The following is a 23,221-nucleotide window of genomic DNA, read 5'->3' on the forward strand; positions in this document are numbered from 1 at the left end:
TCAGCCTAACATAACTTCCAAGACCAGCATATAGTGCAGATCTGCCCTCTGGTCGCCATTTGGTCTTCCTGATTTAAACCCCAAATAGACCATGCTGTACTTACGATTCTACCCCTTAACTCTGACAGCTGGCTATCTATTATATACCCACAGTTTCTGCCCCACCCCCAGTCTTGTAAAGTTGGGCCTGGATTTGATAACTTATTGTGATGATCATACATTACAATGCATATTTAACATGTTACTGCATCCCACTTATATACTGCTGCTGAATTACTCTATCACTACCAGACTGATGAAGAAGAACATAGTTGAGTTTTTACCCATACTAAGTCCTTGATACTCTTTCTGGGAAATGTTTAGTTTTTACAAATGACCAATAACTGTAACACATGGCTTTGTCTTATGCTTGCTTGTGATGCTGGCCAATGATTTTCATTTGAGATCAAAATTAATTATAGCCGGTAAAGATGCTTTGAAAATTTAGAGGGCAGCTAAGCAAATCTTAAAGCTGACTACTACAGCTCCATATACTTCAAGGCACAGTTTCAATAACCATCTGTAATACAGTTTAAATGTTAGGTACAACTGAATAAAAATCTTAAAACTTAGAAATCCCTTTTATTAGAAAGTAAGCAAACTACTTGTGTAAACAAAGAGTGTCATGAATGCTAGTAATACTATTCTCTTGGATAGAAAGGCTATAATAATGTTCTTATCTACTTACATAGATAAATTTATTTCATCAATCAAAAATGTACAGATCTTTAGATTTGTGCTTACATCAGTATTGCATATGAACTATAATGAATGCAAGAAAAGCATTTTTAAAACTCAAAATATTATATCTACTAGATGTTTTAGCAATCCCTCATCAAATCAACTCAAACTTTGTTGCAATTCTAAATCAAAGACAAAATATAAGGATATCATGACGGGTAGTTTGCTACATATAATAGCAAACCAAAACCACCATAATTAATTTTATATTAGCAACCTGACATAACAAATAAGTTAACACACACTTATAAATGATTTGGTTCATGTAATGTACAGTATCGTACGGACTCACCATTGTCAGCAGACCAGCAGTACTGACCCACTGATGACAATGTCCTGGCAGCTGCTTCCTGTAGATTTGTACCGTACCTTACAAAGACCGATTGTTTAGTATGCTCTGGTTTTATAACAATCCGAACTGTTACCACCTTGCTCCAGTAAATGTCTTTACATTTAATAAATGAAATTAAAGCAAATGAGAGTAAATGTCGGTCAGCTTTCTGAGCAGAACAAATGCAAGTTATTTTCCACTGTATTAGCAGTATAACTCAAAACAAAACACTGTGCTGATGTCTGCAGGCTTCTACAAGCTCGTAGCTTGAATGGGTTCTGTCAGAACACTACAGCTGTGGAATGCATCCACACGCACAATGGATGACAACAAGAGCTAGTGTGAAGCACTTTATAACAAAGTAGAAGGCATGTTTTGTTATCTACTGCAAAGCCAGAACTGAGCTGGGCTTAAACATAGTACTACAATTTCTAGCAAAACACTGAGATTATAATGCCACATATTCTTCTGATTTTTGATAAATTCTTGTGTGTTTGCTTTGCGTTAATAGATATTTAATTTGCTTTTCTTTAAAATAAAGCTAAAGCATCATTTTGTTACAGACAATATGCTTACCACACAAACAGGTAGCTGACAACTTAAGAAAAGAATGATATTAAGTGTCCTTACACTATAACATGCATTTGCACATTAATATAAAAGTAATATTTCTCTATAGCTTTTATACAATTAACAACTGCACATTGTGCTTAAACATGTAAGCTGACAGCACTCTAAACTTTATCACAAGCCCTTTTAAAAAGGGGAGTAGTAGATTTCTCTCATAAGGGGCAACCAAAAGTACACAGGTGTTTGGGGATACAAAGACATCAAAGTACAGGTAAGGAGTAATGTAAATAATACACAATTCTATAGACACAATGTGCAGTACCTGTAGCCAAAATAAGAATATAAACCAGCTGCATACCTTGAACATACATGGATGGACATTACAGGCAAAATGGACATATAGGCTATGGTAAACAGAAACTGAGACAGAGTCACACCTAGCTCCTGGGTTTTTATAAAGTAGGAGGTTAACAAGCACAGGAGGAGGAGGCAGTGAATGAGGAAAGGAAGGATGTCATGGCAAGAGATTTTGGAAATTAAAGCAAAGTATAGGGAGTTACTGTGCCTGGATAAATCATGCAAGCCACAAGACATATGAGAGGAATGACTGCAAAGTTAGAACTATACTATAGTACTGGCAAACAGAGTCATTACTGAGAACCCTAATGGCTCAGTGAATGAGGAGGTGACCAATATCAGGGCAAAAAAGCGAATGGTAAGGCTAAAAGGATAACAGAAGTCACATGAGAGCAGAAGAACAGCAGATTGAGGAAGGGAAGTATCCTGAACTTTGCAGAATTTAATTCAGAACAATAAAAGGATCATGGAAAGTCTAGACACAAAAAACACAACAGTGACCTGTGGGAAGAATACAAGAAGGAATGAGTGACTGGAGAGATGAAGCATTAAACAAAATGAGGAGGGAAGTATGGAAATGCTAGAAAGCCAACTTGGCTAATAAAGAAGTCAGAAGGTACCAAAAGGATGACAATAAGGGGATGCATAACAGGAAGATGTAATGCTCAGACCATGAAAATGATAACAAAAGATTATTCACACAAAAACAGCAAAAAGGAGAATTTTGCCCACTAGATGAAGGGCAAAAATTAATTTTCCAGGACTTTATTACAATTATTTATTTATTTATTTAATGGAAAGGGGAAGGCCATGCTAAAAGGGATAATGAACAAGTCTTTTTTTTTTATTTATGCATTTAAAAAGAATGGGATGAAGTACATCACAATGGAAGCTTCATTGTGAAGGGAGATGGAAGGTGAAAAGGCAAGGAGCTAAATAATGAGGGTACCTACTGGTTGAAATTGTGGGGCCTTTGGAATGTTAAAAGACAAAGCCCAGAGGAGCTCCCTATTGAAATGTCAGCACACAAAATGCCTAGTGCCAACATGCTGAAAAAAAAAAGACCAAAAATCCAGGAAAAAAGTGAATTTCAAACATCACTCATCTGCTTTAAAAGTCTTATTTTTGCAGACGGTCACACTCTCAGCTTATATACACCAACTCAGAGATCACCACACCTCTTCAAAAAGGAAATATTCCAGGAAATAGCCATCTCTGACTTAGTACATTTAAGTCCACCTTTTCGGCCATTCAGTCTCTGTGTTTCAGGACACACTCTAATGGGTCCTCACATTTCAAATGGTTACCACCCCGATGACACACTTCTTTAGTATTACGTGTAGTATCTTGGATGTTAAATGCTTTAGCCTAACTAGTGCACATTGTTAAGAATAACACTCCACTGTGAAGTACACTTATATATATATATATATATATATATATATATATATATGGATCACCTTTACATGATTGAATTTTCACTTACCCGAAAGTGAAAAGGATGAGACAACTTTACTGCAAACTTACTTTCATGAACACTCCAATCACGGGATTTTTATTCTGGGGAAGGAAACACTTGCCTACTATGGTGAACTTTGCCCTTTGCCCCACTGTAGTGCAATCTCATAATTGGTACATTTAGGTGGGTTGGGGGTGAAGCTCTAAACTTGGGAGGGTTTGATATGCTTCGGATTGTTTATTTTTTCATTGTGGCCACGTTTTTCCTTTCCTAGAGTAAAACTGATGTGATCCGAATGTTTGTGAAAGTAAGTTTTTGGTGAAGTCATCTCATCCTTTTAAGTTTTCGGTAAGTGAAAATTCGATTATGTGAAGTAGATCCACATAGATTTTATATATATATATATATATATATATATATATATATATATATATATATATACATACATACACACACACACACACACACACACACACACACACACACACACACACACACGCGCGCGCATACACCCAGTTAAATCTAGTTATAAGCTTCCCCCCCCAGCCACAACTAGCTCTGCTGTCACATGCATTTAGAAGCTGCTACATGTTTAATCCAGACACATCGCTGTTACTTCTGGTGCTTCCATCTTAAAATTTGGAATTCATATTAAAATTTTTTACATCATTTAAATTGCTTGCAATTTATAGGCTCAAAGAACAGCACCTTCAGTGTTATGGCAATGAGTTCTTTCAGACTATCTACATCAAAGAAACCAGATGTAGTGAAAGATGAAAATGGTATTTTACTGCCAAAATAACAATCAATAAAAGCTCATTTTCTCATTTTTGTACATGAAGCTGGGGTATCACATCAATAGTGACCACAATCTAGAGCCAATGTTCACACTGATGGGTGGTTATCCCTGCAAAGAAAGTATAGTTGTGTACACTTACCATAAATGTAGATGTTCGAGTGTATTCACTGTTGCAGTCCTGACAAATGGGTTATCCAGCCCTCGGTAGCCCTTGATTGGCCCAGATACCAAAAGTAAGGGGATATGATGTCGGCTGCCATCGGTTGTATAGGATGTCAGTATCTTTGATACAAAAGGAGGCAGCTGATGACACTTCCTCTGTCTTTCTAGCCACAAATGTCAGGAGCCCCCAAGAAAATAAGGCAGAGACAAAATATAAAGCATCCTTGGTAAATTAAACCAAATAAAGCCAGCACCTTACGAAAGGAGAGCAGGAGAATAGCAAACAGGGGGAAGGAAGGAGGGAAACCAGGACTGCAACAGTGAATACACTCGAACATCTACATTTATGGTAAGTGTACACAACTGTACTATGTTTGTGTTTCACTGTTGCAGTCCTTACTTATGGGTTGATTACCAAAGCCCAGAGAAGAAGGAGGAGGTACCAATGCAATCAAGGATTGGAGAGAATGCCCTGAAGAACAGCAGTGGCAAACCCCGCCCTTAATCTAGAAAACAAAGGCAAATTATAATGCTTTGTAAAAGTGTGTACAGAAGACCATGTGGCAGCCTCTAAAATGTCTTTAGTAGGGACACCCCTTAAAAAGCTGTATAAGTGGAGGCTGCTTTTGTGGAGTGGGTCCTCACTCCTTGAGGAGGACCCTTGCCATGAAAGGAATAACAAAAAGTAATACAGTGTGCAATCCATTTAGAAATGGTTTGCTTAGAAATAGCTTTGCCCTAAGCTCCAGAAGCAAAGCTGACCAAGAGCTGAGCTGATTTCTGAAGATCCTTAGTCCTGTACAGGTAGAACCTGAGCTGTCTGTGTACATCAAGAGAATGCAGGATCCTTTCACCTCTATTCTGAGGATTAGGAAAGAATGTAGGAAGATGTACGGACTGATTAAGAGTCAGGCTAGAAACCACCTTCGGCATAAAAGAGGGACTGGTCCTTAGGGAGACACGATCTGCATGGAAGATGAGAAAAGGCTCCACAGCCATCAAAGCCTGCAGTTCTGAAACTCTCCTTGCTGAAGAAATAGTCAAAAGGAATGCAGTTTTCCAGGAGAGAAACTTTAAATTTGCAGTGGCAGCTGGCTTAAAAGGATGAAGAGTGAGCTTCTCCAACACAAAATTAAGGTCCTAGGCCAGAGTAGGTGCCCTTCTGGGAGGTTTTAAGTTGCTAGCACCTCTGAGAAGCATTTTCATCAGGGGATGAGAGAAAATGGGCTGTTCAAAAGAACAGTAAGCAGAAATAGCTGAAGCATGGATCTTGATGGAAGAAAAGGAAAGTCCATCTTGAAGCAATTCAGCCAAGTATTCCAGAATCAGAGGAAGAGTAGGCTGAGAAGAAGATTCCTCTTTTACCTGCATCCAATGAGAGAATCTTTCCCATTTGCCAGTGTAGGACTTCCTAGTGCTAGGCCTCCTGGCCTCCAGAAGTACATTAACCACCTGCTGGGAAAGGGAAGAAGTAGATTGATTCATACAATGAGCCACGCTGCCAAATGGAGAGACTGAAGATGAGGATGCAGAATTTTTTCCCCCTTCCTAAACCAAAAGATCTGGTTTCAGAGGAAGATGCCATGGAGGAAATTTACAAGAATTCCAAACTGCCTTTCCCTTACCTATTGTAAGGGAAATGTGGTATATAAAAGAGATTATTGAGAGTAATTACAGAATCATTCTTGGAAATAAAGAGTTGACTTCCATTGTGTGTTTGGTACCAAAATTTACGTTTAAGAAAGTTACTAATATAAAGTTGATGTTAGAATCAACGAAAGAAGTAGAAAAAGAAAATACACGGATTTGTTCCATTAAGAAAGGAACTTTTGCTTGTATGAACTGCAAACAATGCAGGTTCATTAGCAACTCATCCTTTATTATTATGGAACATTTGGAACAGACTTTTTGGGCTAATAAATACTTTAATTGCAATAGTGAATGTGTGATTTATTTAGCCACTTGTGTAACATGTAAACATTATTATATTGGGAAGACCAAAAGAGCTTTAAAACGTAGAATATATGAGCACACTCTGGCAATTAAGAAAAAAGACAAAAATAATTAATTGTCTAGGCATGCACTTTCTTGTACTACATTTAAAAAGTTTGAATTTTTTGTTTTAGATAGTGTAGAAAAAGGAGTATTTGTTGGTGACACAAACAACAAATTAGAATGTAAAGAGGCTTTTTGGCAGCTTCTATTTGGGGCCGATGTATCACCGGGCCTGAATGAAGTTATTAATATAAAATGTTTTTTTAATGTATAGATAAATTAGTATGGAGTTTATAATACACTTCACACATTAGCTTTACATGTGTGTACATATATATATATATATTTTTTTATATGTCTTTCATGTTTTGTAGAGTATAGTATTTAAGTATATAATTGTTGTTACATCATTTCCTGTAATTATTTATAAAAGGAAGGGGTAGGTTGATGTTTGGTTTTTCTGATGAAGTTCACATTATTAAAGTGAATGAAAGCACTAAGTTGATTTAGTCCGAGTGTGGTCATTGGATTTGGTTCGCACAGGTTCTTGTTTGTTTTGGGTTTCCATTAGTGATTTTACAAGTTCTTAAATTTAAAAGACAAAACTTCCGAGTTCTGAAAACACCATGTAAAACCTTATATGCAAAAAATATGGAAAGTTTATTACAATATCTTTTTAATCCTAAACCTAATAAAATATTACAGAAACACCAATATCAGCCTTGGTACCAAAAGCATACAAAATCACAAGTATCACGTACCGAGTTGAAAAAATTAGCACAAGACTTTAGCTGTAAAGAGTCACTACAGCAGACAATGAGAGATCAGAGCATATGTGTCACAAATGATTAATCAAAAGGCAAAATTTGCAGCCTACAGGCTGCCAAACTCATCAATACTTTGTACTAAGATCACTAAACTGGCTTGAATTACCCTCTAATCTAGCACACACTCAAGTCTCTTTTAGCTCCCAAAATGATAGACAATCCTTCTTCCTGCTTAGCTATCAGCAGCATTCTCCACCACTCTCTACCAAATCAACCCCTTCATTCTGCTAACAAAAAACTGCTTGCAATTTACAAACCAAAAAAACTATTAGTCATAGCTTGAACTTTAACTGCGTGGCAAAAACCTGGAACACCCTCCTAGTCACTATCAGGTCAAAATCTGAAATCCATTAATTTAAGTCCTCATTAAAATAACTCATCTCTAACTCTTAGCTCGTTTCTTGTTCTACAACAGGTTAATAACCTAACTTCATCTTCTCCATGTTAACTCCCCTTTTACCTGTCCCCAACACATTTTCTTAATCCCTTTATAGCTTTATATTTCTCTAGAACTGTACTTTCTCTACATTATAAATCTGCTTAACTGTAGAGCTTAATCTGTTATTTCTTCTAAAAGGTGCACACTATCTCAATACCTTTTCTTATTCACAATTTCATTTATCTTATATTTCCATATATATGTACGCTGTTCTATGTTTCATTACAATTGTTTGTATACATTATATTTTACTTGGTTCTTATGACCTACTCATGTTAATTTTGGTATCTGTGGAGCTTTCCCCCCAGGTCTCCACTGAAAATGGGTTATTTTACCCAGTTTGACTTTACCTGTAAACAAGTGACAATAAACAAATACCAATAAACAAATAATATGGTAGATCAGGCTAATGTACATTATGAAGTAAACTGCAATTGTCAATAATTCTCAGAATGCCCTTATTTTGCTTCATTTTGGTCTGCTCCTTATAAAATGTGTGGTTTGCTGGCAAATCATTGAGGTCAGCAAGCACAAAATAAGGGCAGTGACTTCAGTTCTGGACTTAATTTCCTTCAGAAAATGTACTGCATGCTACTTTAGAAACTTTTTAGGTATACAAAAGCAACATTTTAAATTTCTCCCTTTGTCCCTGATTCTTGTTCTAAGAGTTGATGATGCAGAAGAGGTTAGATCACTAGACCGAGCAGTTCTGATGACATCTGACTTCCTGATGTGCAGTAAATTTATCAGTATACGGTCGGAGGATGCCTTGTACATCAAACACAGATCACTCTTAGCAGTTTAAACACAGAATGTCAGGCACACAGATTTCTAAAGTTATTGTGCTCTGTTTCCTGAACTTTATGTCTTGTAGCAGCTGTACATTATGACACTAAGTACAACATCTGGAGAAGAATTAATTCTGGAAATAAATTAGTAGAAATGTTTAAAATCTGCCTTCTTCATTGATTAACTACAAAGTCTTCCTTTCTCGAGTTTGCAGTGTCACTTAGACCTTCCTTCTGGTGGAATTTTGTATAGTTAAAAACTTTATTAGTGTTTGGTGTCCACCAGTTCTTACTTCCTGGTTTAACCTTCACAAGAAATGAACAATTAATTTGAATATCTGAAAGCTTAATTTCTGTCAAGATAGTAATGGAGTTGTCTGTGGACATCCAAGGTAAGCTGTATCCTTTCTCCTTCATTTTTAGTAATCTCTAAACTGTAACTGGGTGGGGCGGCGCAGTGGTACAGCAGTTAATATTCTTACCTCACAACAAGAGGTTCTCCAGTTCGATTCTCAACTGGGGTGCCTTCTGTGTGGAGTGTGCAAGTCTTCCCTGTGTTCATGTGGGCTTCCTCCGGGTATTATGGTTTCCTCCCACATTCCAAAGGCATGTGTCTGGAGCATTTCTCCCCTGGTCTCCTCTGAAAATAGGCTATGTCCTAGTCAGACTTTCTTGGTCAACAAATGTTAAATAAAACAAACTGTGCTGAGGAAAGAAAATGTAAACTCAGACACTACTTTAGGCATAAAATAAGGATTTGTTCTCAAAGAAGGTTTCTATTACTTTAAACAACTTTTAAACTGACACAAAAAAGTGTGCTCCTGTTTAAAACAGATCAGCTTCATGACAATCCATTGAAACACAAATTTCTAGCTTAAAAATAACATTCCTAAACAAGAAAGTAGAATAAAATAAGAATATTTTAATGTGGAAAGTTTTTCCCCAAAGGGAACTTTCCTGCCCAGCAAAGGAACAGCACAAGCTGGCTGTTGATCATCAAAAGCCTGCAGAGGAGTTGTCTCTTCAACATCAGAGAGGCTCTCAAGGGCTTGACACCCAAACCTGCCTTTTTAGTCATCTCAGCTCAAGCTGTCCTATAGCTTGGATGCATGAAGGTTCCCTGAAGCTTTGAAAGCTGGCCGGTTGTTATATCCTTGGCAAGATGTCACCCACACAGCTAAGGCTACTGTAACAGTGATCAGTAAGATGAACATCAACTTTTACAGACTGAAGTACAACTATTTTGGAGGCTCCATCTCCTACAAATACTGCTGAACTGACATTCACTGAAATATGTATAAAAGATGCTCAGTAAATTTTATAACTGTGTTAAATTCACTGCATCATGTTTTATACAAATATTCAAGATGATCCCAAGGAAAACAGGAATTAGTATTTTAAAAAGTAGAACTTAACTAGCTTGCTGAAACTCCCATTCATTATTTAGCTGTTCAAAAGTTTTCCATTTTCTATGATTTTCGCCTTTTTTCTACAGGAAATGTGCATTCCCACACAATACCTGATGGTTGTAAGAAACCCATTTGTTGTATGTCTTGTGAACTGATACTTGTTGACAATATCATAAATATTTGTATGGTTCCGAATACCATGTATTCAGATCTTTGCCGAATGATAATAATGATCACAGCAAAGAAACCTGTTCAACAAATGTCTTCACCATTTATAGAATTTGGGAGTGTTATTAAAAGTATATGATTATACGAATACTTTCAGAGCAGGAAAGAACCACAGTCACGGTGACAAGTAGGTTACTTATTTCAGAAAAAGCATACACATTTGGACATATCAGATCATGTAATGACAGATATGAGCAGTACACCAGCACATGGCAAGCAAATTCAACACCAAACTGCCAAATATATAATTTGGTCTCAAGCACATGAATATGCCTTGAAAGTTTGGACTAAAGTAACTGAAGCATGGTGTATGCCTTACTATTCTAGACAGATTGAAATCAACTGTCAGAGATACTCATGCATTGTGCTGGTCTAGACTCAATGTCCCTCCGCCAGGTCAAAGAAAGGGTAAGTCAGATTGCATGTATGGCAGTGTGGCATGAATCTGTATGTTGAAAATGACCTAAATGCGTACATTAAAAATACCAAGCAAACTGCGTATCTCAAATAAATGACCTTCATGCCCTTCATTTCCTAGACAGTCAATGATTCTGATCAATACAACTTTTTACTGCTCTAAAAAAATCTTTTGAAATGACAGGCTTACAAAAAAAAAAAACAGCCAACCAAGCATTGTGGAAAAATATTTAAATATTTAAAACATGACAGGTTTTAGTTCTAAGACAAGTCATTGTACAAACATTATTTTTAAAAAGTGAACACCATGATGTAAATATACACCAACTGTATCCATGATGACACTCCATTCCTTGGAGACATACTTACGGTTTTGCAAGAAAAGTGGATGGGTATTTATGTCACAAATTCTGCTATGTAAACAAAAAAAAAAACTATAAAACAAACCCTGTGATTCAGAAAGATATGCAGTAATTGCATCAATTGCCCACCACAGGTAAGTCACTTTACACAATGGTAAGAAAATGAGATTCAGAGAAACTTGTGGCTGCAATGAGAAAAAAACTCACTATTAGCTCATTAGCATATGTACTACGTGCCCATTTAACACTAGTGCTGTCAGACATGATGGAGAACTATTTGGCAAATGCATCCCTCTACAGACACATGCATGCGCACACACACGCCCACACACACGCACACGCACACACACAATAAAAAGCAAGCCTCCCCATCAATCACACTCATGGAAACATCCACACATTCACCCACAAGCATACTCCAACAGACACACACACACAATCATCCATATTCATTCATGTCTCTACAGATACATACATACCTACACCACAATCTCCACCCAGATGTCTTTTCTGAATTTAGTTGCTCCATAACTGCACCCACTGCATGGAGTGAATAGGCGGCCTCCTACGGTGGAAAAATCACCTAGTGATTCTCTCAATCACTCAGCAGTGTAGCTGGAGGCATTTCCCAGACAGAGCACATGGTTAATTAGCATTAGCTGATTATCCACTTCCCTGGATTGCCACATTAGCACTGCTCTCCATGATGGGGCCTCTGCCGTTGGGAAGCCTCAGCAGCAGGGCAGTATAAGAATCACAAAGACTTACTACAAATGAGAAAACAGCATGGTCACTTATAAAATAGGCAATCATACATTTTTATAAATGAAAACAAACCATACTGACATTCTGTCAGTTGCAAACATTACACATCACTTTTGATCTATACAGTCACTGTCAGTCAAATATTACATAGCTCATTCAATTCCTGCCTTCCTTATACCTCATTCCTCCTCCAAAACATTATTTAGCATGTATTGCTCTCACAATTCCCATTTTTTCTATGCAATTTGCTCCTACCCTTCTCTAAAGATCCCACTTCTAGTTCTTTTATCTCTGTTACGATATTCACTACTTCTAGTACAGTTGGTATAGACTTTCTTTGCCATTTTTTGTAATTTCTTTTTAGCAGCCAACAGAATTAAACTCAGCAAGGCCTAACTATGTCTATTCAATTCAAATTCTGCATCACATTTCAAAAAAAATAATTTCCTTAATTATGCCAATTTGCTCACCCAGTATTTCTGACAGAGTAGTCTTCTGGGAATTTTTAAAGTCTGCCAGCTCATAACACTCCCAAAAAATATGTTCCAAATTATCTCTTTCTTCCTCATCACACCTCCAACATTTGCAATCTACCTGAGGAAAAATTCTTTGGAGTCTGATCACTGTGCAGAAACACCTACGGAAACACTTCCAAGCAAAGATTCTAAATCTTCTATATTTTGTTGCTTATTTGGGAGCCATACATACATTCCCTCATAGTTTCTTTGTGAACTGATTATCCACAGTCTGTCTTTCCCATCCTAACATCCTCTGATTGATTCCTATAGTTACCATGCAATATTTTATATAACCTACTAATTTTCCTTTTTAACAGCAGCCTCTGTTCTACATTCTACTAAAAACACTACCAGTGCTGGTCTTCTACTTAAGATCCCCCTATTTCTTTCTCTTTACCTATACTCTGATATCAATGCCTGATAGTTTAGACAATCTGTAGCCTGCAGTCCAAATGAATTATTGTCCTTTTTACATGTTATCACCTTTTCCTCTCTAAATATTTGTTCCCAGTACCTTGGCTCCTTTGCCAATTTTCTCCAGTAAATTCCAGCCCCTGCTTATATATTCTCTGCACCCATAATTGCAGTCATCCCTATTGGCAGAACCTACTTTCGCCACTCCTGTGTCAGCTTAGTACTTAGAATACATTCTGCTACTTTATGAATATAATATTCTATAAGGTTTTTGTTATTCTCCTTAAGGATCTGCATCCAAAATTCCAGTCTCTACTTGTTTCTTCAGCTTCCCCCATTTCATCATCATCCCCTTCCACTTTGAGATATAACTTTCTGCTTGTGTTGAGTACAAGAGCCTTAACTGTGTAGCTCTGAAATACCCCTTCAAATTAGGTAATACCAAATCACCTTGTTCTACTGGAAGGACCAAATTAGCCCACTTGCCTCTTGCTCTTTCCATCCCAGATAAAATCCTTCAACTCTTTATTAACTGCTATCCATAAATTCTCTGACTGATAAAAAATATGCCTGGTCTGCATAAAACTAAAGGGACTAAAACATTTTCACTGCTTGTATCTTGCTATCCATATCCATAAGACAGAGCTTCCAATTTATCAGTTTTTGTACTATCTTTTTTAGTTTTTTCCCCCACATATCCTTTGCTGCTGTAACAGAATCCTTTTTAATCAATACTCCTAAGTATTTCATTTTAACATGTCCCCATAAATATGGGTATTGCTGAACCAATTCATGTGTGAGCACACAGTTTACAGCTATTGCTTTTGTTTTATCCTCATTAATGATCTATGACAAAAAGACTTGAAACTGTCTCAAAATGTTTCACAAAACTGAAATGTCCTTTTCTGGTTTTATCAGGTATAAAATAATATCATCTGCAAATAGAGACAGCTTTTCTTGAGTACCGCACCATTTATATCCTTGAATATCTGACTCCCATATTTTCTTTTGACAATGGTTCTAAACATAATGCAAATAACAAAGGAAAAAGGGGACAACCCTGCCTGGTTCCCCTGCTAAAAGAAATCTTATCAGAGAGGAACTCCCAATTCTATTTTGTGCCTCCAGTCCCCTTTGTACATCTTCCTAATCAATCTTATAATTTAATCATGGAATGCAAATGCTTCCATTGCCCTACTCATAAAATCTCAGCCTACTCTGCTAAATGCTTTCTCTGCATCAAGACCCACCAACAGTGGTATTTTTTCTTACATTCTGCTTCCCTCTGGATTATAATGTCAACTGTTTGCCTCTCCTCTGCAAAACTGCATTGATCCATATCTATTTTAGGATTCTCCTCATTATTTCAGCCATTATAGACAAACATTTTATCATCATGGTTTATAATTATAATGGGCCTATATGAAGCTGAATCTGATGGGTCTTTACCATCTTTAGGTATTACAGCAACCACAACTTTCTTCCAGGATGTTGGTGTTTCTCCTCCTTTTAAAATACCATTAAACAAAACCTTCCAGATCTTTATAACTTTCTTCCCTCCAAGTTCCCACACTTCCACAGGAATACCAATCTATTCCTGGAGACTTTCTTATAGACTGGTTATACATCATGATTTTTATCTCATCTTCTCCTATCCTGACTGTTAGTAACTGAGTCTCATCTACCTCTAACCTTGACATATTTACTTCTTCTGAAAACATTTACATTTGTACTTTTTATTGAGTTCCACATTTTTCTGCTTTATAGATTTTCTTAAAAATTCCAAAATATTTCTAGTACTTTTACAGAACCTCTGATTACTTTCCTTGTTACAGGCTCCCTAAGCTTGGCAACAACCCTTTCTACTTTCTGTCACCTTAGATGTTGTGCTAAAAGCTTTTGTGCTCTGCAGTTAATATCAAAAACAGTTGAATAACAGCAATCTTTTTAAGGTCATGCATGTCAATGAGGTAAGTGCCTTATTTTCCCTCTGCAATTATGCCTCTTCTTGTTCTGTGAGATTCCCCCTGTTCTGCACTACTTTAACCTGTCAGCCCCTCTAAATAATTCTTGAGGTTCATATTAGAAGCTCAAAGGTCCTGTTCAGCGAATAGGAAAAGAGCGATGTATTGCATGAACAATGAAAACAGTGATTGTTCCAAACCTGGAAATTCGAAATGTCGATTCGTCATAGTTGGCAAGTCTGCATTATAGCTCCGTAAGGTAAGTGTGTAATAGTTATGGGCCTTAGGGTTAGGGTGCGTGTTAAGGTAAGTGCATAGATAGATAATGTATGTAAGGTTTAATGTAGGATTAGAAGTAAGGTTTTGTTAAGTGTGTGTGTGTGTGTGTGTGTGGATTATTTATTTTGTTAGGGTATATCTCTGTAGGGTAAGTGTGCGATAGTTACGGACCTTAGTAGTAGGGTGCGGGTTAAGGTAAGTGCATAGACATTGTGTATGTATGTGTTTATTCATTTTGTTTGGGTAGGTAGTATGTCGCGGGCGGTGGGGTTGGCCGAGTATGACGATGTGTGATTTTAAATTTTGCGGTTTACGGCGTTCGGTGTATTCACAGTTCGGAAAATATGTGTCGCTCTTTTCGTATTCGATGAACAGGCCCTTCGAGCTTATAATATTTATTTATTTATTTATTTTATTTTACATTTGTTAACCGGGGGTGTCTGACTGAGCCAAAAAGGCCCTTTTTCAGCAGAGGCCCTGGGAAAAAAGCTCCATATAGAAAAATTACAGATACATTTAGACATGATCAGTATACACACAAATTATAAAAGACATGTTTTTACAGTAGTATGCAGCACATCAACAGTTACAGCGGAGAGAACAAAGAAAAAAATATTAATTTAAAAATAAAGGTGCTTAATAGATTTGTGGTGTACAGCTGAAATTTGGAACATAGGTAGAATACATACATAGTACACAGGTACAGTACATATATTGTACATTAGCCAGTGTTTGTCAGAATAGTTTTCAATCTTAATCAAGTACTCTAGGTTTAGTATGTGTACCTTATCCACTTTCACTAGCCTGGGGAGCAATCATGGCACTGCCAACTTTGCTTGAGATGTTGCCTGATGAGATCTTTAAAGGAAGTTTTGGATGATGTGTTTTGAATGCTAGTGGGGAACAGAGTTCCATTTTTTAGTCACTGAACTACTATATACTGCATCTCCAAAGCTATTGTAGCTGTTGGTGACTTGTAGTAGTAGTTTGCTTGATGATCTAAGAGGCCTTTTGGCTGAGTGATGTTGTACTAGGTTTTTGAGGGCAGGACACTTATTGGGGAGGTAATAGAATGACAAAGGCAAAGCTGATTGTAGGTTAGGAGGTTGGGCAGTTCAAGCCAGTGGAGCTGTCTCAAAGCAGTAAAGTGATGAGTTCTATATGAGCAATTTGCAGCAAAGCTGGCAATTCTGTTATAGCAGGCTTCCATTTTGCTTAGTTCAGTTTTGTTGAGATTAGTCAGAATGGGAGATGCATAGTGTAGGGTGGATAGAAGCTGGGAGCGAGTAATGGCTGGTCTTGTGTTGTTGGTAAGAAATGGTTTGATACGGTAGAGTGATCCCAGTTTGGCATGTACTTTTTTAATAGTTAAGTTGAGATGACTATCAAATTTTAGGTGGGAGTCTATGGTTATTCTCAACAGCTTAGCCTGTGCCACTGGAGCAAGTGCAGTAGATAGTGAATTGACTGTTAGTGTTTTTCTTAGAACTGGTTATAATCATAAGCTGAGTTTTCTTTGGATAGAGGCTAAGTTGGGCTTTGGTTAGGTAGTTTTCAACATCAGAGAAAGCTTGTTGAGTTGTTTGCAGGAGGGTGGGAATGTTTTGTGCAGCACAGATTAAGGTAGTGTCATCTGCATACTGAATGATAGATGCATGCTGTGTGGAGATATGGAGGTCATTTGTGAAGACTGTGAATAGTAGTGGTCCTAAGATAGAACCCTGTGGGACTCTTATAATTATAGGCAGCTGAGGAGAGAGAGAATTTTCCCATTTCACAGCTTGGTACCTGTCAGTTAAGTAGCTTTGGAACCAGGTAAGTGTGGAATTTGATAGGTGATATTGGTTTAGTTTGTTTAGCAGGATTTGGTGCGAGACTGTGTCAAATGCTTTGGACATATCCAGAAAATGAGTTGACACCTGCAGGCCTTCATTTTTGAGATGGTTTGCTTTGTCTGTGAAGCAGAGGAGGGCTGTAGTGGTACTATGGGCAGGTCTGAAACCATGCTGAGTAGGTGATAGGATGTTGCTGTCTAGGAGATATTTTAGCATCTGGGTATGGATGCATTTTTCTAGGATTTTGGCCAAAAGGGAAAGTAAAGCAATGGGTCTGTAGTTATTAAGTTCAGTGGAGGTCCTGCCTTTATGTATGGGTGCAACATAGGATATTTTCCAGAGGTTGGGCACATAGTTTTCAACAACTGATCTGTTTATGAGAGTGGAGACTGGGACAGCAATAGCATCTGCTGTGAGTTTCAAGAAATAGCTGGGGAGTAGGTCGACTGCTGTTGATGAGACTTTTAGTTTGGATAGCTTGCTTTTGATTGAAGTAGTGGAAACTGTTTTGAGGGTAAAGCTTGTATTAGTGTTATTTGTGTTGGGGGGGATAGTGAGGAAGGAACTGTCCTGTGATACTAAGGATAGAATTGAGTTCACAAAGTCAGAGTTGAATTGTGTTTCAATGGGAACTTTAGTATCAGGGGTGGTTGGTTTGGGAGTAGCCTTTTGGGTGGATTTTAGTAGCTGGTTTACATTTTTCAAAAATTTTTGGGGGTTGTGTTGGTATTTAGTTTATAATGTCGTGTAGTACGATTTTTTGTCTGGCCTAATGCATTTTTTTGCACGGTTGCGCAGTTCTTGATACTTAGTTAGGCTTTGTGTTTCTTTGTTTTTTGATACTACAGCCGGGCAGTGTCTCTGGACTTGAGGATTTGTTTGGTTTCTTTACTGAGCCAGGGGTTTGTAGAAGTTCTAACCTTGATTTTGCACAATGGAGCGACAGTGTCTAGGTGTTGTAGAAATGTTTTGCTGAAATATGCTACAGCCTGGTCAAGTGGGTGGGTTTTTAGGGGGTCCAGCCACAGTTACAGAGTAAAGTATTGAGGACCTCAAGAGGGAATTTTTTTTGTGTTTCTAGTGGATATATAGTTAGTGGTTTTGCATATGCTTGTTCTACTACGTATAAAGTACATTATGTTGTGGCCACTTAAGGTGTCTGGGAAACTGCCTGCGTGGGGGTACAATGTGGGGTTGTTAGTTAGGACCCAGTCAAGGATGGATTCCCTTTTAGATTTTTTATCACATCTAGTTGAAATTTGGACTAGTTGCTGGTAGCCATGGAGATTTAATAGATTACTTGGTGGTTTTGATATGCAGGTGAACCAATCTACGTTGAAATCCCACAGAATGAGGGTTTCTTGTGAGTATGTGGAAGAAAACCAGGATAAGAAGTCTTCAAGGCTAGCAGGCGTATTACCAGGTGGAATATAGATCACAATTGTGGTGATGACCTTTTTAGGGTGAAGATGAAGTTGTGAGATAAGTATGTCCCAATTATTGGGGGAGGGGTAAGAGTTTGGTAATTGACGTACAGTTAAGTTGGACTTATACAGTAAGGCAGTTCCACCCCCTTTAAGAAGTGGTCTGTCTTGTCTAACAATATTGTAGCCATTAGGGAGAACTTCTGAGTTAGCTATATTTTTATTTAGCCAGGATTCTGTTAAAGCAACTATGTCTGGGGAGTAGTGTGCTACTATGGCCTGGAGTTCAGGTATTTTATTTTTGATACTTCTAATATTAACAATTAGCTTTAAAAGATGGTTGGTTTTGCTGCTGTTGTTGATTTGTCCAGGGATGAAGACAGTGGAGGTGTTATGTTCTGACATTTGTGTTGGAGCAGTTTGTGTTGGACAGGATGGATTTGGGCCTGGGTTGGGGTGGATATCCCCACTTATGGTGAGCCTGGTGTTAAAATGGTGATACAGATGTTGGAGTTTGGTGAGGAGTGTGAGAAACTATTGTGTTTTTTTGGAGTACGAATGAGAGCATATGTGTTTAGTTCTGAATTGGTCCGTTATGTAGTTCTTGAACAATTGTGGGCAGATATTATTATAATGTGTGGTGTCTGTATATGAGAGTGCATAATGTAGTGTTGTGCTACTAAGTTTAGGGATATTGCTAGAGTGATAACTTGTGGTGTTATAAAGAAATATGAGAAGACAGACCAGACTTAGTTGTGTGATAGTCATGGTTATAAAGTTTAAGATGGTACTAGGTGGGGGTCTGAATAGGAATTATAGGGTTGCATTATATGTGGATGGGTAAGTAGTGTGGGTGATGTAAAAATGCCTAATGGGAATGAGAGTGATTGGGAGTATTTTGTGTGGAGCAAGTTGGTGTGGTATAATGTGATCTGACTTGAGGAGCTGTGATTGTTGGAGGTAATGTGAGGGTGAGCTGTGGGTGTGGCTGTGATTACTATAAATGTAGAGGTATTGGGGCGGGAGGGAATAGGGGGCAGGGTAGGAGAGCGGATAGGGCCTAAGCATTAGTGAGGGTGAACAGAGTGGAGCAGAGCCCACCAAGACAAGAGTAAAAAGTGGGCAGAGCCCACCAAGACAAGAGTAAAAAGTATTACTTTACAAATCTGAACACTTTAAACAAATTCCTGAGGTCTAATGGCTTACCAGCAAGCAGAATACAATTGCTGAAGAGCACTTGTGTCCTGGTGGGAGACTAGAAATTTAAAGATGGCTCCATGCTCAGCAGGATTGATATAGACTTAGTATTGGGGAGGAAGATAGTACAAGGAGTGTACACCAGGTGGAATGCAAAGAAACCAGAGAGGCAATCAGTGGAAAACTATCAGTGAAGGCCTCAGAGGGGGGTAAGTAAGAATTCAAACTACCTGTAAAGTGAAGGAGAGAAGAGACAGCAAACTTTATTAAGGTTGGGAGTGTGTCTTCACATTTGTGCACAGATTAGAGTAAGGAGATACATTAGCAATTGAGGGGGAATGTATAGAGATGCAAATATACAGGTGGGCCTCCAAGTGATACAAACTAAGGCAGAAAGCACTGAGAGGGCTGCTTGATGGTTAATTTAGTCACAGGGATCTGAATTCAATGTATAATGTCTATTGGACAGTTAGGATTACTGCACTAGCTGAGGGGGGGGGGACCACAAGGCTACAACAGCCAGTTTTATTAGCATGCTGAGAACTACTAAGAAATACTGCTAATGTAATAGCTTCACTCTCATAAAAAATACAAGTAGAATGCCTGGGTGGATTGACCCTGCTCTTGAGGCTCAAAATGTATATCCTTGTTTAGTTTTGCAGTACTGATTCCTTCTTATACTGTATGGGTGGAGTAGTAGCCGCAGACTGCAGATTTGCTTGAGTGTGCTCCTGCTCTTGAGGCTCAAATGTATATCCTTGTTTAGTTTTGCAGTACTGATTCCTTCTTATACTGTTATAGGTGGAGTGGTAGTCGCAGACTGCAGATTTGCTAATTAATATGATGATTATATGTTCATTAATATGAACCCTAATTTTTGTTACTTCTTAACCATATCTCCTTTTCTGTCATTTCCAACTTCTTTTTACACTCTACTTTAATTTTATCCCACTCCTTAGCTATGCTTTTGTAGAAATTTCTATCCTCCTTAATAACTGCTGAATAATTTACACTGCCCATTCCTTACATTCCTCTCTAGTTAATGAATAGTTGAGAAGTGTCAGTCTCTCATTTTTCTTTCATTACCCTGCATTTTTATTTTAATTATTGGCACATGATCTGAAATAGTTAATGGATGCTTATCAAAACTTTCAATTAAATGCACATGTTCCTGTGAAATATAATTTCTCTCTAGCCTAGCCCAGTTTTAGCTCTGTGGGGAATAATATGTAAACTCTGTCCAAACTCCTACTACTGGATTTACATCTTGCACAACAAATATTTTTTATAAATTTCTTCAGAAATCTATCCTCTTTTGTTATATTTTCCTTTCTAGGCCCCAGACACATTGTCACTGTTCCAAATCAAATTCCTGTCCTCACCTGTAAGTAATATTCCCTGCTGAAAGCTGATTATTTCTACCAGAACTTTTAGGTCCACTGTAGCAGTTTATGTGGAATATAAATACATGCCACTATAATTCTCCCTTGCCAGTAGCCCCTTAGCACTACATATCTAACATTAAATGTTTCCCTCTTCTATTACTATTGGAGCTCTTCTCACAATTAATTTAAACACTCCTCTTTTACTTTGTCACAGATATTCCACTGAATAACCATCATTTTGTTTCTCTTTCTCAAGCATTTTCCTTTAGAACATTGGAAAAGGTTTCACTGGCATAGCCTCTCTATGACCTTTATTATCAGAAAAATAAGCAGTAGAATCCACTTCTGTTTGACAGCTCACTTTTTGCTGGACAAACTTTTGTATTTCCTCCTTAGCATGTTCAGCATCAAGAAATGACTTTGACCCTCCAAGAAAAAATATTCTGAAGACAGCTGGATATAGCAGCTTGAATTTCACACCTGCTTCTCAACATTCCCTGACTGCTGGAATAAATTGCCTCCTCTTCTGCCAGGTGTACAGAGAGAATAATTTTCCCACAAATACTTTACTGTTTCTTTTACCGTCACTTTTATTACATTGTCCTCTTGCCAGTTTTGTCAGAATCAACTCCTTCTGCTGATAGGATTGCATCATGATTACTAAAGATTCTAGCTGCTTTCTCATGGCCAGGTTTGCAGCATACACACAATGTGCCCTTTCAATTAACAACTCCTGCTGTGAAATACCAGTCCAGTTGCTTATTTGTACTATCATAAAATTAATACAGTCTGTTCCTTCCAGTTTCTCTAGTACAGCAGAAATCTCAGGTTTTCTCTATGTGCCCTGCCCTCTAATTATACCAGTTTTTTTAAACATCTCTTCTTGAGCAGTCTCGTACTCAGCCAGCCTTATATTAATTTTGGTCTCTGATTTTTGCAGTTTTATCAGCGCATATGAATATCTATTTAAAGCATTTCCTGTTTTTTTCAGCCTTTTGCTATCTGAGTTGACGTACTCTTTCAGTATTTTTGTTTATTTTTAAGCAACTCTGAACACATTTGACTTATTTTTTCTTCTAGATTACTGGAAGTCATATCTTACATCAAAGCTGGAGCTTGAACTGTTTTTATTTTTTACTGAACAGCTACAGGATTCTTCCAAGCCAGTGTTTTAGCCTCACCTTTTGAGATTGTTTTTTCTTCAGGTTCTCTGAATTTTTTTTTTTTGCTGGCATCCAGGCAGTGCACTTAGTAGCCAGTAACTGAAATTTACCCAGAAAGAAAAATTCACTGGCTCTCATTTCTGAGTTTCTGTTTTCACACTGGGAAAACTGAAATTCCACTCTGGGACTATTTAGAGCTTTTGAGATATTTTTGTACGCAATTTCTGACTCTGACCACATGGGGTCTGGCATCTTGAAATAATTCTGTTTAGTCTGCCTCTAAGTATCCCAGAATGCACTGTTTGTCTCCAAAGAATTGCATCAGATCTGCCACGTTTTCCCTAAAGCTCCTGTTTGTGGACTGATTTTACAGGCATTCACTGCTGTGTTATAGAGTCACCTACTTTTGGTTAAAATGTTATCCTTTTTCAATAACTACTTCAAACACAAGCAGTGCAAATGCTACAGAACAGAACTGAAAAGTGCATTTTATTGCTCTTTCTTCTTAGAAATGCTAACTTGATTTCTTTTGTGAAGGCTGAAATCTAGTTCTTCAAAGTATCTCCCCTCCCCCTTCACACCTACCTTCCCTAGCTGTCAAAGAGCGAAGGGTAATTTGACCCATTACCTGCATGTGATTGACAGCTCACGGCAGGTGACCAGACTAATGTACTGTTTTCTTGTCAGCCTTTCCTTCCTTACAGTGGGAGACTTTTTTTGTTGAACTCCTCCTGTCAAATTTAGAACCAAGCTCCACAGCACTGGGAATAATCACTGTTTTGCAAAGCATCAAACTCCCACTTATTTTTCCTTCCTGTATGGTTAAATAGCTAACAAATGATGCACTATAAACACAAAATATTTCACAGACTTGCATGACAGCACCCACATGATTTTTAAGTGGTAATTTAAGAAAATTACGGCACTGCATACTTCTTGTAATCTGATGTAGTGTTGTCGATTAATTGTGACAGACATCTGTTTCGTATGTAAAAACAGGCAATTAATGTCTATGCATGGTCATTGCAAATTTATGCTCTTAGTTTTTGCAGCTGTTACTGTACCTCTGCCTGTACTTTGTCACATATCGGTAGGGCTCTTCAGAAAAGTGAGATTATAGTTTGACATTTTTGCTAGGTTAAGAGTGGGCTGGGCAAGGCAGCTCTGACATCACAATGTGGGAGGCCCACTGGGTCTTCTATACAGCATGCAAATCAGGCGGGGATTACATCACTGTGGAGGAGGAAATGTCCCAGTAGCTAGAGCAAGAGCTCTGGCAGATGTGACATCATAATTTCAGAGCCAGCTAGAGGTTTTTCAACTTGGTTTTCAAAGTGAAAGTAAAACAGTATGG

Source organism: Protopterus annectens, chromosome 14.part0 (genome assembly GCF_019279795.1).
Source record: "Protopterus annectens isolate FY-2018-M chromosome 14.part0, PAN1.0, whole genome shotgun sequence".
NCBI lineage: Eukaryota > Metazoa > Chordata > Ceratodontiformes > Protopteridae > Protopterus > Protopterus annectens.